Source organism: Simochromis diagramma, unplaced genomic scaffold, assembly GCF_900408965.1.
Source record: "Simochromis diagramma unplaced genomic scaffold, fSimDia1.1 OVJJ01000660.1, whole genome shotgun sequence".
Taxonomy (NCBI): Eukaryota; Metazoa; Chordata; class Actinopteri; order Cichliformes; family Cichlidae; genus Simochromis; species Simochromis diagramma.
Window position 1 is genome coordinate 184,763 of NW_024387084.1, and position 18,936 is coordinate 203,698.

The 18,936-nt window shown below is 42.0% G+C and overlaps 1 long non-coding RNA gene across 1 annotated transcript; it reads right to left on the reverse strand.

The window, feature by feature from the left end:
• Nucleotides 1-2,785: 2,785 nt before the first annotated feature.
• Nucleotides 2,786-3,171, reverse strand: LOC120742627. Its single transcript, XR_005697911.1, has 2 exons — nt 3,080-3,171; nt 2,786-2,994 (listed from the first exon to the last, which is right to left on the reverse strand). It is a non-coding gene; the product is annotated as an uncharacterized LOC120742627 (long non-coding RNA).
• Between the last annotated feature and the right edge of the window lie 15,765 nt (nt 3,172-18,936).

The following is an 18,936-nucleotide window of genomic DNA, read 5'->3' on the forward strand; positions in this document are numbered from 1 at the left end:
ATAAATCTGTGCATATAGAGTATAAACAATATTCTTATAACACTACAGCATGCTGCAGGTACACGTATTTGAAGAAATACTGGTCTGTCTGTTTTTTTTGTCAAGACTTGTCTGCAGTAATGAATTAGTCATTGCTCATCAGGACTAATACAGTTTCCTAATACAACACATTAACCAGGATTCACAGTTGTGGCCAACCAGCAAACCAGCACTAGTATCACCACCACGATTTTGCTTAAACCCCACCAAGAATTAACCTTAGACCGAACCAGTTGTCACAAACAATTTTTCTTATTGCGACCTGGAAAAAGTAAAAGAAAGTCAATAATGATAACACTATCTATGCACTTCCTAGGAAAATGTTTTAAATAAGTCAGTGTTGTATAGCTTTTCTCATTGCCAGTAAAGCCATTTGAAGCTTACACAGCTACATTCTCACTTGAAAATAACTTAAAAGTTTATTTTGTGACCCAGACAGAGTAATAATTCAAACTCCGCCACTCTGTGTTTCTCCGCTGCTGCCTCATTTGCGTTTTGGACGAAATGGATTCTGGGATATTGCATTTTGTCATTTCGAGCTGATTGGAGACCAAAACAGCCAATCAGATTTTTTTTCCATCCAAGTCTGTAATTGGCTGTTTTTTTGGCACAAATATAACGGTGTACAGAAAGAGTTGAGCGCGCACAGGCAGAAATGTTGAGAGCGGGAGCAACACATCGCGAGCGAGCGCAAATGCAAAAATCGAGCGAGAAGGGCTGCTATTGTGAGTGTGTGTGGATAATAGCAAACACTGAAATACATTTTTTGCACACAGCAATGAATTTTGTTCACTCAAATTCAGCTTTTCTTTGCTCAAAATAAATTTCTCCTCAAAATGCTACACTTGCACCTGCAATTTATTTTACGTGTGCTCAGAATAGTGGCACAAAACTAACGCCATACGTAAAAAGTCCAAAACACGTAAAAACTCCAAAACACTTAAAAACTCCATAGCACGTACAAACTTCGAAGCACGTAAAAACTCCAAAACACGTACAAAACACAACAGAAGTGCTCCAGGATGCTAGGCGCAGTGTTGAGCTTTTGTTACCTAGTGGCTACACAAGCCAGGAAGTAACAAAGATTTTTTTTTTTAATTATTTGAATATATATGAGTGCTTGTGTATAAATACACAAACAATACACATATGCTTTCAATTGTGTAATTTAAGTGATCTAGGTAGCTCTGTTTTGGAAGTTCATTAGATCTGACATTTAGACAATCAGGTTGAAATCAAGGAATGTAAGAAGTCACTTACTTCCAAGCTGTCCACTCTGAATATCAAGATAACAAGTATGGAGGGAGGCACACAATATTTTGCATCTACAGAAAGTACACAGCCCATCTGCAGGGACTCGTGTGCTACAAAATAGGTTTGATGATTTACAAGTCTGATTGCAGAGGAAAAATGTCAGTTGTCAAAAATGTGTTTATTCTTCTAAAGTGTATGTAGCTTCATATCTCCCATACTAGTGTTGAGTTGTTACTGTGGTTTAACTGTTGTAAATCATAAGATGGTAAACAATACAGAGCTGTGTAATCACAGTCCTACACTCCATTTACTTTAGATACAAACTAGTGTGGCTTCAGGGCAGTAACCAGGTAAAGTAAACAAAACATCACTGAGCCAGTTAAACCTACTATGCAATCCTACAGCTGACTCCTTATCAAAGTGAAAGTGACAAAAAGAGAAAACAAACAAAAAGTCTACACATTCTCTTAGGGCAGCAGATCAGCAAGTCCCATGCAAGAAAAAAAATTGCGCCACAGCAGTTGTAAATCCGAGTTAAGTTTTGTGATGATAATAACTTCAATAATAAAACCTGTATGCACTTTTTTTTGCATATTTATTATTTTTTTAGATACCTTTCTGAACTACAGAAATAACTATGTTATGTTTTGATTTGATTTTTCACCTTCTACCATAACAAAAAACATTATTGATTATGTATATATATATATTTATTTATTTTATGACACAATATATAAACATTTTGTATTATATTTAAATGTTAATTACTTAGCGTTATTACATTTGGGTAACTGTTAATATTAGAGATATTTTTTATCCAGAGTCCAGTTTGCAGGTGCTGGATCTTCATTCTTGCTCTCAGTTTTTATTGTGTAGCCTGTGTAGGTGTTTGGTTCTTCAAGATCACCATTTTTACACTCTTCAGGGGTTTCCAACTCTAGGCCTCCAGGGCCGGTGTCCTGCAGGTTTTAGATCTCACCCTGGGTCAGCACACCTGAATCAAATGATTAGTCCATTACCAGGCCTCTGGAGAACTGCAAGACATGTTGAGGAGGTCATTTAGCCATTTAAATCAGCTGTGTTGGATCAAGGACACATCTAAAACCTGCAGGACACCGGCCCTCAAGGCCTGGAGTTCGACTCCTGTGCCTTAGGTGTTCCTCTTGTTTTCATGGAGCCTGCAGTGCAACAGTAATGTGGGCATGTTGGCACACAGGAACAATTGCAAATATAAAATTTAACCTACAGCCTACTTTATGTGAAGAACTGTAGACTTTAACCAGTTTATTGAATAATCTGAAACTCTTGAGAAAGAGTTTATTAATGGAATGACCCCAGAGAGAATGGAAGAAATTGAAGAAAAAGTAACAAATCATCCACATAAAAACAGATTTTATGTTCTACACTCTTGCATCATATGCACTTAATAATTATAGCCTGTCTAATTGCTGCTGATAGTGGTTTGATAAAAATTGCAAACAGTAAAGAGGAGTGTCATGGTGAAATGGGATTAAAGGACTCAGGTGCGAGACTCCTTGCAGAGTGACAGTGAATTTATTCACAGTGAAAAGGTGAGTCAATAGTTCGAGTCTGTAATCCAGAAAGAGCAGTGCAGTAATACGGTGACTTCTCCCCGCAGTGACAGTGCTGTAATAATCCAAAACCGGTCCTTGTGCCGGCTCCTCCTCCGATCTCTGAATCCTGAGGGCAGATGAGAAAAGCACACGCACTGTAACACAACCGTCTCTCTTTCACAAGCTGAGTATACTAGCCACGATTACGCTACCCGGTTTAGTTCAACGTTCCAGCGTTGGTTGTGACTCGACTGCACCGTTAAATAGGGCTGCTTCAGATCAGTTGTAGCCGGCGAAGTAATTAGCTTCCAGCTCCGGACCCACCCCTCGGGTCAGCTGCCGTGCCGTGCCACGGCTTCCGGAGGTACAAGGAGAGTGGGCATCCCTGCCTGGTGCCCCTCTAGAGACAAAAATTGGAGGATGTTTGGTCATTCAGCCTGACAGATGCTTTTGGGGAATTATATAATATTTTTAATCAGTTTATGAAACAGTTTCCAAAACCAGATTTGTGTAGATTTACAAATAAAAACTTTCCAGTGTACTCTATCCAATGCTTTTCCCGCATCTAGAGACAATATTGTAGTTTCAGTGCTTTTATTATATGAACAGTCTATTAAATTAAATAATCTATGTGCATTTTTAATGAATGGCTCCCTTTTAAGAAACCAGTTCGTCAGGATGTATTGTGAGATGGGTTATCTTCTCTAATCTTTTAGAGAGCTTTGCAGATTGTTTTAAGATCAACATTAAAATGGTAGGAACGTCTTTGCTTTGGTTTTAGCAGGAGAATAATGATGGCTGAATTCATATTTAATGGTAGTCTGCCATATTCCTTGATTTCCTGCAACATTCTGTGGAATAATGGTGCCAGAATTGTCCATACTTTTCAGGTCTTCCTGGAGTTCACATGATGTCAGCGATGAACTTAGTGCCATTGCTTGACTGTCACATACCAACCATGCCACTGCCAGTGTTGGGTAAGTTACTTTAAAATAGTAACTTAGTTACATTACTAGTTACTTCTCTCAAAAGTAACTCAGTTACTTCAAGTTACTCGTTACTTTCAAAGTAACTAGTTACTAGGGAAAGTAACTTTGGTTTTACTCAGAATTCTCTTGTTAATGTGTTTCTTCCATAACGTTGCCAGTCTTCTAGCTTGCTTACTTGCCATAAGTGCACTGTGCCACCTACCAATAGAAAGGAAAAGATAATGTGCACATTTCCACGAGAGAAATCCTGGACTGGGACAGAAAATCAGCCCAGGCATTTTGACTAGAGACTGGCCCACCATTATAGGAAAAATCTTAAAGCCTTTGAATGAAAACACTGTTGTGACAGTGATGTACACTGTTTTGATGGTATTTATGCATCAATCTATCAATCGTTTGTTGTAAGATTCAGATAATTATTTTAAATGAGAATAAGAAAGAAAAGTATTTCTTTGTGCCCCCTCTCCCTGTTAATGCCCTACATGGACCCTGGCAACACTTTGCTAGATCCGCACCTGCACAGTTACCAGCTGTCAGCTACCTAAAAAAGGATCCTGGGGTTATTTGTCTCTCAGAAACAGTTCATAACTTCCCTTCAACTCATTCATGTCACCTAAAAGGTAAACCTGTTTCTCCATCACAGCTCTGATGATCCAGTAAGGACATCTCCTGGTTTCATCTTCATGTTTCCCTCTCACCAGATAACCAAACCATATCATGACCAGCAGCTTTTTTGCAGCTGTGGCTCCAGCAAACATCAGCTGATACTAGAAATTAATATTAAATAAATTCTAACAACAGCTGATCAAGCTTAAACGTGCTGCTGTTGTTTAGCGCGACATCCGCTGGTTTCCTCTTTCGGCGCAAAGTGAGCGATAAACAAACAAGAGAGCCGATCAGCTGATCATTGATCAGTTTTCATGATTGAAGTAGAAACAGGAGAGGGAGGGGGAGAATGAGAGAAGAGGAGGCAGCTGTGCAGCAAAGACACAGAATAACTCCAGCTTTGTGCCTTTTTCATTGTAGCTGAATTACGGGACAAACTGTTCCCTTTCACCTCAATAATAAGAAACGCGTAATATTTTTTCTGAATACCAGACGGGACGGTTGGCAACTCTAATAACTTATGAACAAAATAAAGTTCAACATCAGTAACATCATAGCACCACCCAGCTGCATAGAAACTCCGTCATGCTAGCTAGCACGCAGTACGGAAAAAGTCAGAATAACGAAAATAAACTCCACCTAAACTTGGTTTATATCTGACCCAGAGAGACTGCAGGTCATAACTTCTTACCTGAAGTTCAGTTCACATTTGGACTGGCGGCCGCCTCGGGTCTCTTTTACTTCTGCCTCCCTTTTCCTTCATCCTCCTGCTGGCCTCCACCACTTGCTAATGTTACTGAATCTGTGGAAGCTCCGCGATAGCCACCACACGAAGTAACGAGTAACAAGCCTATCTAAATCCCAGTAACGAGTAACGCGTTCCTGATTTTGGCATAATAACTAGTTACCGTGCTCGTTACCACAATAATAACGTAGTTACTGTAACGCGTTACTTAATAACGCGTTAGTCCCAACACTGGCCACTGCACACATCAGACATACAGATGCTGCTCCTGCTTTTTGGGGGTTGTTGTGGTGGAAGGTGGTTCTCCTCTAATTGGCCCACAGTACCTCCAAAACAGTTTCTTGTCATCTCCCTGTCATTTACCCAGTAGTTAGAATTTCTACTGTGGGGTCCTGAATGGTCAAAAGATCCATTCTCATTCATTCAAACAACTTTGACATAGTGGACATAATTAAAATGTCTGCTGCCCTATTCTTGCTCAAAAAAGGACACATTACAGGCCATTGTAAGGCATTTGTCTCATGGGCGATCGTGGCTCAAGAGTTCGGAGTTCGCCTTGTAATCAGAAGGTTGCCGGTTCTAGCTCCGGCTCGGACAGTCTTGGTCGTTGTGTCCTTGGGCAAGACACTTCACCCGTTGCCTACTGGTGGTGGTCAGACGGCCCGGTGGCGCCAGTGTCCGGCAGCCTCACCTCTGTCAGTGCGCCCCAGGGTGGCTGTGGCTACAATGTAGCTTGCCATCACCAGTGTGTGAATGTGTGTGTGAATGGGTGGATGACTGGATATGTAAAGCGCTTTGGGGTCCTTAGGGACTAGTAAAGCGCTATATAAATACAGGCCATTTACCATCTTTCATCAGACACTCAGCCTTGCAGACCCACCACAAGTGCTTCAATTTTCTGCTTGATATTCAAGATTTCACCCCAGTTTTGTGTTATACGCACATCAATCCCAATATGTGGAGACAAGCCATGCGGTGGTGTGTGTGGTGGACCCAGGTGCGAACACAGGTGAGGAGACAGGAGTGAATTTAAACTGAAAGTGAGCCTTTATTATGGCTGATGACATAGAGGTTAAACAAGGCAGAAGCACAGTGACTAACCTAAACTATAACTAAACCGGGAAACTGATACTGCAATAACCTATGAAGACTCAGAAAACTAAGAATGCAAAGACTGGCCGTGAAAACATGGAGGGTAGGAACACAGACGACGCGACAGACCGAATGAAACACAGGGACTAAATACACATAAGGGATGATCAAGGGAAGTGGAAACACATGAGGGGGAACAGCTGATACACATGAACCTAATGACATACACTGACATTAGACACAGACTTTCAAAGTAAAACAGGAAACATAGGGATTAGATGGACGTGACCTGAACTGAACATAATCACGCAGACATGACGCATGACAGGTAGACGCACGAACCAGGGAGACTGAGTACAGGAGGAGATGACATAAACAACTAAGAAACAAAGGGCTAAAAAGCACCCTAGAAATTAACAAGACGAACTAAGCTAGAGCATAAATGAATACAAAAGATACATAAAACTAAACACTGGGTCGCACAACCCAGGACCATGACACTATTAAAATCCACACAAAAAAAATCTTAGCTTAGTAATGTGGAGCAGGGAAATTATTTTACTGCTATTGTTAAATAATTGTCATCATTACCATTGCATTAATAATATAATCTGGAGTTTATATTGCGTTTAGAGGTTGAACAGTGTGTCTTTCAGAAAGGCTAAAAGTAACAGGACAGGAAACAGGCTTGGAGAGAGTTTGTAAAAGCAGAAGGTTATTTTGAGCAGCAGGCTAAGACGAGGCTTTAACAATGTAACAGATAGCTTTAAGAAGGCCTTAAGATGTTATGCATACAGTTATTATGTTAACCTTGTATTTCAGGTGCAGTTATAACTATTTTATACACAATGCATATCTGTGCTTATTTGAGTTGATGTTCAGGTTCTTTAAAGGTTTGAAGCTTCACTGACGCGACTGTTCAGGTGATACATGTTGAGGGAAAACTAGAACATAGAAGGATGGCGTACATGCTTACAAAACACTTATATCAGGTTATTTTTAATATCTTTTATATGCTTCATATTTTTATATTAAACTTTTAGTAGAGGTTCTTGATTAAAACATTTATTTAACAGATGATATATCCATAGTTTCAGTTCGATTATTACATATACGAGAGTGGTTTCTGTCTCTCTGTCTGGTGAGAGGTCAGGAGCTAGTCGGCGAGGTGAAGTAGGGTGCAATTGCGGTTAACACACACACACACACACACACTCAGTTAGAGAGAATCATTTATAGGTGAAAGTTTAATCATGTTTTGCTTGGGGTTGCAAAAAGAGCAGTTTGTCGCAGAACTGCTGCTGAGGTGTCAAGATGACAAGCGAGCATCCGGCAGTAACAGGATGTACCTGTTATGAAGACGACGGCGGTGTTCTTTTTAAATTGTGTTAAAAGTCATTGTGGTTTTGATCTGATCTATGTATAAAATGTATCTGTGACGTTGAAGGGGCGTCATTAAATTTAAGCCCAGATGCTATAAAAATCTGTGTATGCTTTGATTAAGTCGAAGATCAATTGCTGTCTGCGTACAGAGTTGTTCTTCCCACGCGTGTATTCATTAAAATCATTGTTTGACCAAGATCTTCTGGACCTGGTTGTTTGTACTCTCCTTCCTCAATATTTGAACCTTAACAGTAACTTCAATTTGTCTTGAGTCCCCTTTCTATTTCTATGGATCTAAATCTAACTTCTGGTCTTTTCTGTCACTGAAGCTTAATTAACTGTCCACACATAAACCAAATCCACTTTGCTGCATTCAGATTCTGACATGGCTCAGACATGGAGTTTACCTCAGTGAGGCTGTTCTGTGCTCAAGAAAAATTTTGTTTGTTGAGCCCAGGAAACAGTCACTGCTTCAGTCTCTCTTCCTCTGTCTCCATCGTCACTGTATCCAAACAGAGGCTTAAGCTGAGCGCACACATCTGCCTCGCTGCCACACCTCCACGCCACCCTGAGAGCTCACTATGCCACCCCTACCCTACAGCAGGCCAAAGACCACCACACCCCTGCCACAACCTCATTGACTAAATTCAATCCAGATCGTCATCACTGTAACAATGAACTTCACTTCATCTCTCAAGACTGCCTTCTTTCCCAAACAAAGTAAAACTAAGCAGGCAGATTCATTCCATATTTTATTTGAATATAACTCTGTCTTGACCCTTTACAAGTCGTTGTCCTTTACCTCAAGCTTTCTCCTGAACTTGTTCTGAAATATGCCAAGTCTCCATCACCACAGTGTGAAGGCAGACGCACAAAACAGTTAAACATTTTAAAACAGTGAAATCATTCATAATTTTGGAGCATCTTGTTTCATCCGGATCAATGCTCATCTTATTGTTTTAATATGACCAAAAATTTGCCCAGAAAGTCACCGGGAAACTGTGACTGCTGCCATGATTGTGAGTTGCTCCCTGCTTGTCAATAAAAAGAATGCAGGTGTCAATAAAAAGAACTTATCAGAGCTGGAAGCTGCATCTGCATCAGGTCTGCACTGAAGAATCATTAATGACTTCAGACTGTAGTTTGCAACTGCCTCACCTTCATTACTTCTGTATGTATGTAAACTAGAGCATTAGGCAGCAATTCACTTTAAATAATGCATTAATTCTGACCTCTCTAGATTGTTTTGAAGTGTTTAATGACGTTAGCCTGAAAGAAGACATCACACTCACTCTGATCATGATCCCAGCACTCTTCCTGCACAAACAGACAAATAAATGAATGAGTTGGTTTGTGTGGACATGTCACTTTAAATCTTCTCTGTAGCTCTTACACTTTAGTTTACTGCAGCAGAAAAAAATGTAATTTAATTTTTGAGTTTATTAGAATCAGAAAGGGTTTTATTGCCAAATGTTGAGCAGGTTTACAACATTAGGAAATTGCTGCGGTGCTTCAGTGCAAACATATTGTCATAAATTGCGCTTAAATAGACATGAAAAAAATAAAAGTAAGAATAAGAATTAAAAGTGCTACGTAGAAAGATATATACATGAGTGCAGGTGGTGATCAGTGCCAAACATGGAATGATGCAGTGACACAGCGTAGGGTCATGTGTTAGTGGCGGGGACAGTCATGTGGTTATTGTTCATGTGTCCAACAGCAGAGGGGAAGAAACTGTTCTTATGGCGAGAGGTTCTGGTGCGAATGGACCGGAGCCTCCTGCCTGAGGGGAGCAGGTCAAACAGACTGTGTCCAGGGTGAGAAGGGTCAGCTGAGATCCGAGCTGCACGCCGCAGTGTCCTGGAGGTGTACAGGTCCTGCAGAGATGGGAGTCTGCAGCCAATCACCTTCTCAGCAGAGCGCACAACACGCTGCAGTCTCTGTTTGTCCCTGATAGTGGCTCCAGCGTACCACACGGTGATGGAGGAGGTGAGGATGGACTCGATGATTGCAGTGTAGAACTGCATCATCGTCCGTGTTGGCAGGTTGAATTTCTTCAGCTGCCTCAGGAAGTACATCCTCTGCTGGGCTTTCTTGATGACGGAGGTGATGGTGGGCTCCCACTTCAGGTCCTGGGTGATGGTGGTACCCAGGAAGCGGAATGAGTCCACAGAGGTGATGGGGGTGTCAGTCAGGATGATGGGGGGAAGTGGGGCTGTGTGCTTCCTGAAGTCCACAATAATCTCCACTGTCTTCTGGGCATTTAGCACCAGGTTGTTGTGGCTGCACCAGGACACCAGACGTTCAACCTCCCTCCTGTAGGCAGACTCATCCCCGTCCGAGATGAGTCCAATAACGGTGGTGTCATCTGCAAACTTGATTAGCTTGACAGACTGGTGGGTGGAGGTGCAGCAGTTGGTGTACAGGGAGAAGAGCAGAGGAGAAAGAACACAGCCCTGAGGGGAGCCGGTGCTGATGGTCCGGGAGTCCGAGACATTCTTTCCCAGCCTCACATGCTGCTTCCTGTCCGTCAGAAAGTCGGTGATCCACCGGCAGATGGGATCAGGCACATTCATCTGGGAAAGCTTGCCTCAGAGATGGTCTGGAAGGATGGTGTTGAAGGCAGAGCTGAAGTCCACAAACAGGATCCTGGCGTAGGTTCCTGGGGAGTCCAGATGCTGCAGGATGAAGTGTAGGGCCATGTTGATGGCGTCATCTACAGACCTGTTGGCTCTGTATGCAAACTGCAGGGGGTCCAGGAGGGGGGCCGTGAGGGTCTTGAGATGGGAGAGAACCAGGCGCTCAAATGACTTCATGACCACAGATGTCAGAGCCACGGGTCTGTAGTCATTTAGTCCAGTGATCCTAGGTTTCTTGGGGATAGGGATTATGGTAGAGGACTTGAAGCAGGCAGGCACATGACATGCCTGCAGTGAGGAGTTGAAAATGCCAGAAAACAATGGGGCCAGCTCGTTTGCACAGTGTCTGAGGGTGGCAGGAGACACACCGTCTGGGCCTGGAGCTTTTCGAGCATTCAGACTCCTAAACTGCTTCCTCACATCTGCTTCATGAATATGAAGAGTTGTGGTGGGAGGAGGTGGTGTGAAATCCTATTTTGTGTGGGGTGAGGAGGGGGGTGTTGTAGGTGAACAGTTTGAAGGTGGTGATGGCTCTATGGAGGGGGGAGAGGTGGGGGAATGAGTGTCCAAAGTACCTCTATTGTTGGGGTCGTTGGAGGTGTGAAGGCTGCCTGATGGCTCGTCAAAACGACAGTAGAAGTCGTTAAGGGTGTTGGCCAAGAGCAAGTCGTCAGTGGAGTGGGGGGTTTTAGGCTTGTAGTTTGTGATATTCCTAAAACCTTTCCACACAGAGGCCGAGTCATTCTCTGAGATCTGCTGCTGCATCTTCTCAGAGTGCTGATGTTTAGCAATGTCCACTTCTTTAGTGAACCTGTACTTGGCCTCTCTGTAGCAGTCCCTGTCTCCGCTTCTGAACGCCTTTCTCTTTTCCATCCACAGCTTTTTGAGTTTAGGAGTAAACCAGGGTTTGTCATTGTTATAACTCACCCTGGTGCGTGATGGCACAATGCTGTCCTCACAGAAGTGGATATAGGAGGTGACAGTGTCCGTAAACTCGTCCAAGCTGTTAGAAGCAGCCTTCATTGTGTCCCAGTCTGTGGTCTCCAAACACGTGCGAAGCTCCTCCACAGCCTCGTTGCTCCACAGTTTTTTAGTCCTCACGACAGGTTTGGAGAGCTTCAGCCTCTGTCTGTATGCGGGGATCAGGTGGATCATGACGTGGTCAGAAAGTCCGAGTGAAGCGCGGGGCACCGCACGATAGGCCCCGCTGATCGTGCTGTAGCAGTGGTCCAATGTCCTCTCCTCTCTGGTCGGGCATTTAATATACTGCTTGTATTTGGGAAGCTCATGGCTCAGATTGGCTTTGTTAAAGTCCCCAAGAGCAATGATGAGAGAGTCCGGGAATGTCCGCTCCGTGTGGAGTATCTGCTCCGCGAGTGCGCACTGAGCTGCCTGCGCATCTGCGTCTGGCGGGATGTAAACAGCGGCCAGGATGAATGAAGCAAACTCCCGCGGAGAATAAAACGGTTTGCAGTGAATAAAAAGGTATTCCAGAGAGGAAGAGCAGTGCTGAGCAATCACTGTCACATCTGTGCACCAGCCACTATTGATGTAGAAGCAGACACCTCCACCTTTGGTCTTACCGGAGAGAGAGGCCTGCCGGTCCGCGCGCAGCAGATGAAAGCCCTCCAGCTTGAGCGCGCAGTCCGGGATCTCCTCACTGAGCCACGACTCCGTAAAACATAACACACAGGAGGAGGCAAAGTCTCTGTTCATGCTTCTAGCAGGTGTATCTACTTGACTGCATGCTTCGTTTAAGAAAAAGAGGACATTATGTAAATGTTTGTCCTAAATTCCTCTGTGTGGTTTGATGCTCATTAAAAAATCATGGATGATCATCTCACAGTCTTATTTTCCTGCCTCATTACTCTTCATGTTTCAAATGTTTCTTTACCTTACAATATAAAGCACCTCTGGGCAACACTTGTTGCAATTTATCACCTTATGATTAAAATTGAACTAAATGGTCAGAAACTTTGCTCTTTAGATGTTTTTAGTGTTTACAAATGTGTGGAGGTATTTTTTTAATAAACATTTGGAGGATGAGAATTATCTGGTGTAATGTCCCAGTTTGACCTCATGGTGACAGTGTTGTCTCACTGTTACCAATGCTACACTGAGGCGAAAAGATGACTGAGAGAGCAGTGTTACAGTGTTGGAGCGTGTTTTATGGCCAAAGTTATCAAAGCAATTACTCAAAGATTTTCAAATCAACATATTTATTATTAAACGTCATTTATGATAACACAGCACTGGTGTTAACAGAACTGGTATTAGAATCTGGTATATCTGATGATACAGAGCTTATGTGTCCTGCAAGTCTGTGCGTGCTGTGAGGCTGTTGTGAATGTGCTGCCGTTGAGCTGATGTGTTTGCGTGATCGTGGTGTGAAAATATGGAGAAATAGAGGGTGTTGTTTGTAGGTGAGTGGGGAAGTAGGTAGGTGAGTGGGGAAGTAGGGTATTTCCCCAGATTATACCAACAGTACCTTTCTTTGACTGAATTCAGTTCCTCCTCATGACGTTTCACCACCGTACTGTGAGACAAATATAAAGCATGAACAGATAAAACAGGATGAAATAAAAAGAGGAAATGAGAAACTTCAGGCACTTGTGAAATATGAGGAAAAAAAGAATGTTTACTTTGCCTCACAAAGTTTTTCTCCCATCTCAGCCAAACTGTTTGAAAACATCATAGAGAGGTTATTCACAATATACAATATATTCACTCAGCCCCTTGGTTAGAAATACATCTGTATCTACAGTTTTGTGTACAAGTCCACCACCGGATTCAGCAGCTTGTAGAACAAACTTTAGCAGCAGTAACCTTCAGTGATGTGATTTATCAAGTCTTGTGCTTTGTTCACCCCTAGATTTGCAAACCTAAGCCATTTAGTTATGTTATTTTATATAGAAGAGGATTTCTCTTGCAATCCTTACAAGCAGCTGTGCTTGTTCAGTCTTTTTCTAATTGTGATGCCATTAATGTTAACCTTTAACCTGCTCACTGAGGCCTGTAGAGTTCCTGGGTTTGTTGCACAACCTTGTGATGAATTTGCTGCAACATACACTCCTAGGAAGAATGTGTTGTTCTCTAGCATATTGACATGAACTCTCCATATGTAATGATCCCCCACCCTTTGGTTTTGTTACCTGGATATTTCTTTAACCTCCTAAGACCCGGACTCCTCCACGGCATGCATTTTTAATTTCTCTTTGATATTTGGGCATATTGGGACCCGATGAATGTAAAAACCAAGAATTTCCAGATTTTTTTTTTTTTTACCTATTTTATGTTTCTAAGAAAAATGAGATCCACATATGAGGATATTCGTTTAAAATTTCAATAGAACAGTAGCAGTATAATGTATGTATAACCTGTATGTATCATCAAACCATCTTTGAACAGAGGAGGTGGTTTACAACACCAACTGTCTGCCATCTATAATCCTTTTTTGAGATCCCTTCCCAGACGCCTTAACGCCCATTTACATCCTGGGCCATCTGACCTCAGGAAATCACATGATAGGGTTTCACAATGAGCTCACCCGAAACCCTGGCTGATTAGGACCCACACCCACATTCACACCTTGGCTCATGTGATTAGGTAGAGGATCATCAGGGGGTCCTTTGTCCCTCTGTGGGGGGTTACTCCCACTAGGTTTATATCTGGGACTCTCCACCATTTGACCCTTAGAACTGAAGAAGCTTCTCGGATGAGAGGTGAAACGTCTTCAAACAACTCAAGAAGTCCAGACGCTTTTCTTTCCAAGCTCCTTAGACCACACTTCCTGATGCTCAATGGTCTGGATTTTTGGAATGTTTCTTTTCTTTTACTTACTGAAACCAGTAAAACTAAGTTTAAAAATCAATATTGTCAGGTTTCAGGGGTGGATCTCATCCATCTCTCCACCCTCATGGGAAGGGCTGAGGATCCCCAGACGAGGGGTCACCCAGTAGCCACCGAGCAGAAGCTAGAGGGGGCTGTACCGGCGTACCAGCTGTGCCAGAGTGAACCGAGCCGCAGGCCCAGAGGCCTGAGGGCCCCCCGTGGCCCGGAAGAGGCCTGACCGAGCAACAGGCACCAGGCCCCGCCAAGTAGCCACCGGGAGTGAGCTGGTACATACCTGACCGCCGAGCCCTGGACACCAAGAACCACCAATGCACCAACCCCTGAGGGCATCAGTCACCGGCAGGGAGTGTGGTGAGGGGAGATAGGCCACACTTTGGAGCGCCTGGGAGTTCCCAGAGAGGTGGAGTCTAAGACCCGACCTGACATATAGACAGTGTTGGGAAGTTTACTTTTAAAATGTATTCCATTACAGAATACAGAATGCATGCCCCAAAATGTATTCTGTAACGTATTCCGTTACGTTACTCAATGACAGTAACGTATTCTGATTACTTAATATATTATCATGCTTTTTACAACAACGTGAATGTACTATTGCTGTGTGATTTATTACTATTACTGAAGGTCCGCGACTCTGAACTGTAGTAAAGGGACCTCTGACTAATACGGCGGGGTCCCTGTCGGCTCGTAGCCGAAAAATAGCTTTACTTTGTTGTCTGGGTCAACTTTTCTTGCGAGAGACAGAGAGAGGCGTTGAAAGGCTGCTCCAATGGAACTTATTGTTTTCGGAGGAAAACACGAACAGTCGAGTCTTAATAGCTTACTTACAACTGGGCTCGTCAGGCTCTCTTCTTGGCTGCAGTGGTTATTATTATATTTACATGCTTCCAGCTCCCGTTTTTCCTAGACGACAACTCGTACCTTTCCACTCTCTTTTTCTCCCTCCTCGCGCTCACAGACCCATAACGTGTATGGCAGTCCATTCTCCCTGCAACACGGACTACACTGCCCATGATGCTACATTCTTTAGAGCTATGCTTGTAGCATTCTGCCTGTTAGCTTAGCACAACAACAACAACGCGCTCTCTCACCCAGGAAACACACAGTCGCAGAGAAAGAGAGAGAAAGCGTCGCCCTGTAACCATGGCAACCGTAGCGCTGCCGCCTGGAACAACAGCACGTAGCTGTCAAACAAAACCCAAACAGTCCTGACCCGCGACAAAATGAAACAGGAAAGTACCGCAGTGTAATCCATTTATTTCAACAAAGTAACTGTATTCTGAATACCACCTTTTTAAACGGTAACTGTAACGGAATACAGTTACTCATATTTTGTATTTTAAATACGTAACGGCGGTACATGTATTCCGTTACTCCCCAACACTGAACATATACTATATATATATATATATATATATATACACTGACGATACCTATCCCTAACTATGAGCATCATTCATTATTCTCCCCCAGTAATTAAGGTTAGGATATTTATTTATTTTATTCCAATCCATTCTTCTTTTGCAGCATTTAAATGACCTTGATCAGATTTGATGGTTTTGTTACAGATTTTTCAAAAAAAGTGTTTTGCTTTTTTTTCACAAATTTGGGGATTAAATTGTGTTGAAATGTACAAAACAGTGATGTCATGTTTTGAGACTTGATGAATTTAAGATTTTTGTGATTTAATAAAGAAATTTGCAGACTTGCACAGAGATGGTAAAATTATGATGACTGATAACGGAGATGAAGACAACAGACAACGAGGACAGGGAGGGACAGGGGTTTAAATGCACAAAGGAGACAGTCAGAGGGAACTCGGGACAACTGGAGACGTTTAGGGATGCAGGGACTGACAGAGACAGGGAAGACGTCTCATCGTGACAAGTAAAGTTTATCTTGCTTGGCTGGGCAGCTCTCCTGATGCTCAGCACCCCCAAAGCTCTGATCCTAGAATCGTCCCTGGTCCAACCAAACATCCAACAATTTCAAATCTGCAAGCCACTGCACAGCTGCACTGTGGTGATATTTTGTATGCAGACTATAGAAGTCCAATGTCCAAATACTTATGGTTTATTTATCCGTTTTTGCAAGCAATAACAAAGACCCATTTTTGTTTCTTCCTGCTGCTTCTCCTGCTTTGGTAAAAAAAAAACATAGGCCCACCCCAGTGCATGCTGGTTCTATACCAGTCTCTACAGTTCTTCCTGCGTGACTTATCAAGATAAACAACAAAATAAAACAAAACGAAGTAAATATTAACCTACAAATAAAAATTGTAAATAACCCAAAAACATAAACAAACCAACAAACTTTAACAAACTTCAAAATAAAAAAAATTAAAGAATAAATAGCTCCAACACTGAGCTAAGACTCACACACATCTATAAGCTTATGCTTTGCATATTTAGCTATTTAAGTAAACATCGTTCTGAATTGCAGAAATAACCAATATGCTTTAAGTTGGGTGATTTATCATGCACCTTCTAGCATGATAAAACCAAATAGATTTGATCATTTATTTATTAAATAACACAGTAAATACACACATTTTAGGAATTTTACAGGCAGTTTCTCAGGACTTTGAAGTGCGTATGTTACCAAACCTCATTGTTTTGCACTGTCTGTGTTTTTAATTAAATGCTGACTGGACTCATAGGGTTGTCCAGAATGATGATGGTTCCTCTTGCTGTCATGGATCCTGCAACACAGCAGTAATATGAAAAAATGAAAAATGTGGACAATTATTAAGTGTCACCTACAGTGCCTCTTTATGTGAAGAACTGCAGACTTTAACCAGTTTATTGGATAAACTGAAAGTCTTGAGAAAGAGTTTATTAATGCAATTACCTCGGAGAAAAGGCAACACATCATCCTCATGAAGACTGATTTGAGGTTCTACGTTCTTGCATTTTATGCCCTTAATAACTATAGTCCGCCTAAATGTTCCTGCTAGTGTTTTGATAAAAATTGCAAACAGTGAAAGGGAGAGTGGGCATCCCTGCCTGGTGCCCCTCAGGAGACAGATGCTGGAGGATGTCAGGGTTAGGGTTAGGCGTGAAAACGTCCTCGGCTCTCTCTGAATACAGCCGTCTGCTCTGCTGACACGTGTTGAACTGCACTTATGTACAGTTTATTTCAGTGATCAGATCAAACAAAAACAAAAGAGGTGCAGCCTTCTTGCTGAATAAGATGTTTGAAGTAAGAGTCAATTTGTACATCACTGGGGCATAAAATAAATATGATTATTCAGACTTTAATTCCTTGGTAAATAGTGGCCCAGCTCTGACCTAAGGATACAGTTAAAGTTACAGCCTGTGCAGTGGTGGTGAGCATAAAAAGAAAGGGAGAATATTGTCTCAGTACATGTGTAATATAAATGTGAGAAGGCTTTTTAAATTCAAGCCATTCTAGACATTTTCAGTTTTGATGTACTGATAGCTAACCTGTTTTATCAGTTTAAAAACACATCCTACGGTCATTATATTACCTTTATAAAAAGAGTAAGGTAAATATGCAAGCGAACTGTATATCAGTGGAAAATGGTATGTCTGATTTTCATTGAAATATAGTGTACCAAGTGATAGAATGTGTGCAGCAATGACACCAAAGTGAAATTTGTGTTCTTTCATTTCTCTTAAAACACATTTTCCCATTTTGTTTTCATTCTGTGCTGAAACTGTACAAGAAATGAAACTTTCTTCAAGAACACAAACTGATTGCATGTTTAAAGAATGCTCTGCTGACAATTTAAAAAGTCACTTTTCATTAAAAAATAAAAAACAATTTATAGATTATTCATTCAAATATCAGATACAAAAATCCCTTAAAACTTTTAATAACACTAAAATTTCAAACAAATGAACAAAATGAAACTAAAACAACATGTTCATGAGTTGTTTCCCAATTCCTAGGCTGCATCCTGCAAAGAACCTGGCCTTCGCAGTCTATGTGGGCCAGGTCCTTCGGAGACCGAGGAGCCCAGAAGTGCAAGGTTGTGAAATTGGACGGTCTAGCCTAGATTTGCGTCACCAGCTGTCTTGGTGGAGTTTAATAAACTCAGCTGCAGGTAATGTTTCATCCATACCTGCTCCTTATCTGCACCTACCCCACAGGGTGAAGAGGATGTGCATGGATTATTTTTATGTTCTCTGAGATTCACCTGGCCTAGCACACCTAGTGAGATGTACCTAAAAATCTGGCCAATGAGTGTATGCACTGTGGAAAAAGTCACAAAAGAATAAGTGCCAGTAGGTGGCAGCAGAAGAGCTTTAGTTTGCACGTGACATGTTTCCTCTGACCTTGAGTCTGGCCCCAGCTTGGCTGCCTTCAGGCCTCATGTCCCATCAGTAATATATTCATATACAATAATATATGAATCTCTATGTTACTTTACTGCAAATATATATAACTGCTGATATTTACTGACCTAGTAAGAGAGAGGCAGCAGGCGCAGGCCTACACATTACCACATTTAAAGCCTGAGCCCCACAGATCATACAAATGACTGATCAGTTCTTAAGTTTTTAGAAAAAAAAAGACAAAACAGTGAAATACTTTCAACATATTCCAGCCGCTCGTTAAATTCTACACTTACCGTTCATCTCAGTGTCCTCTTTAAACTCCATAAGATGGGTTATACACATGCACAGATGAAGGAATATAATCATGAAAACATGAGAATTGTCCCTGAGGAGTTTGTGACATTTTACTTTTATCAGAACATTAAAACCTGCTCTGATACACCACTGTCTAGTGTTCTG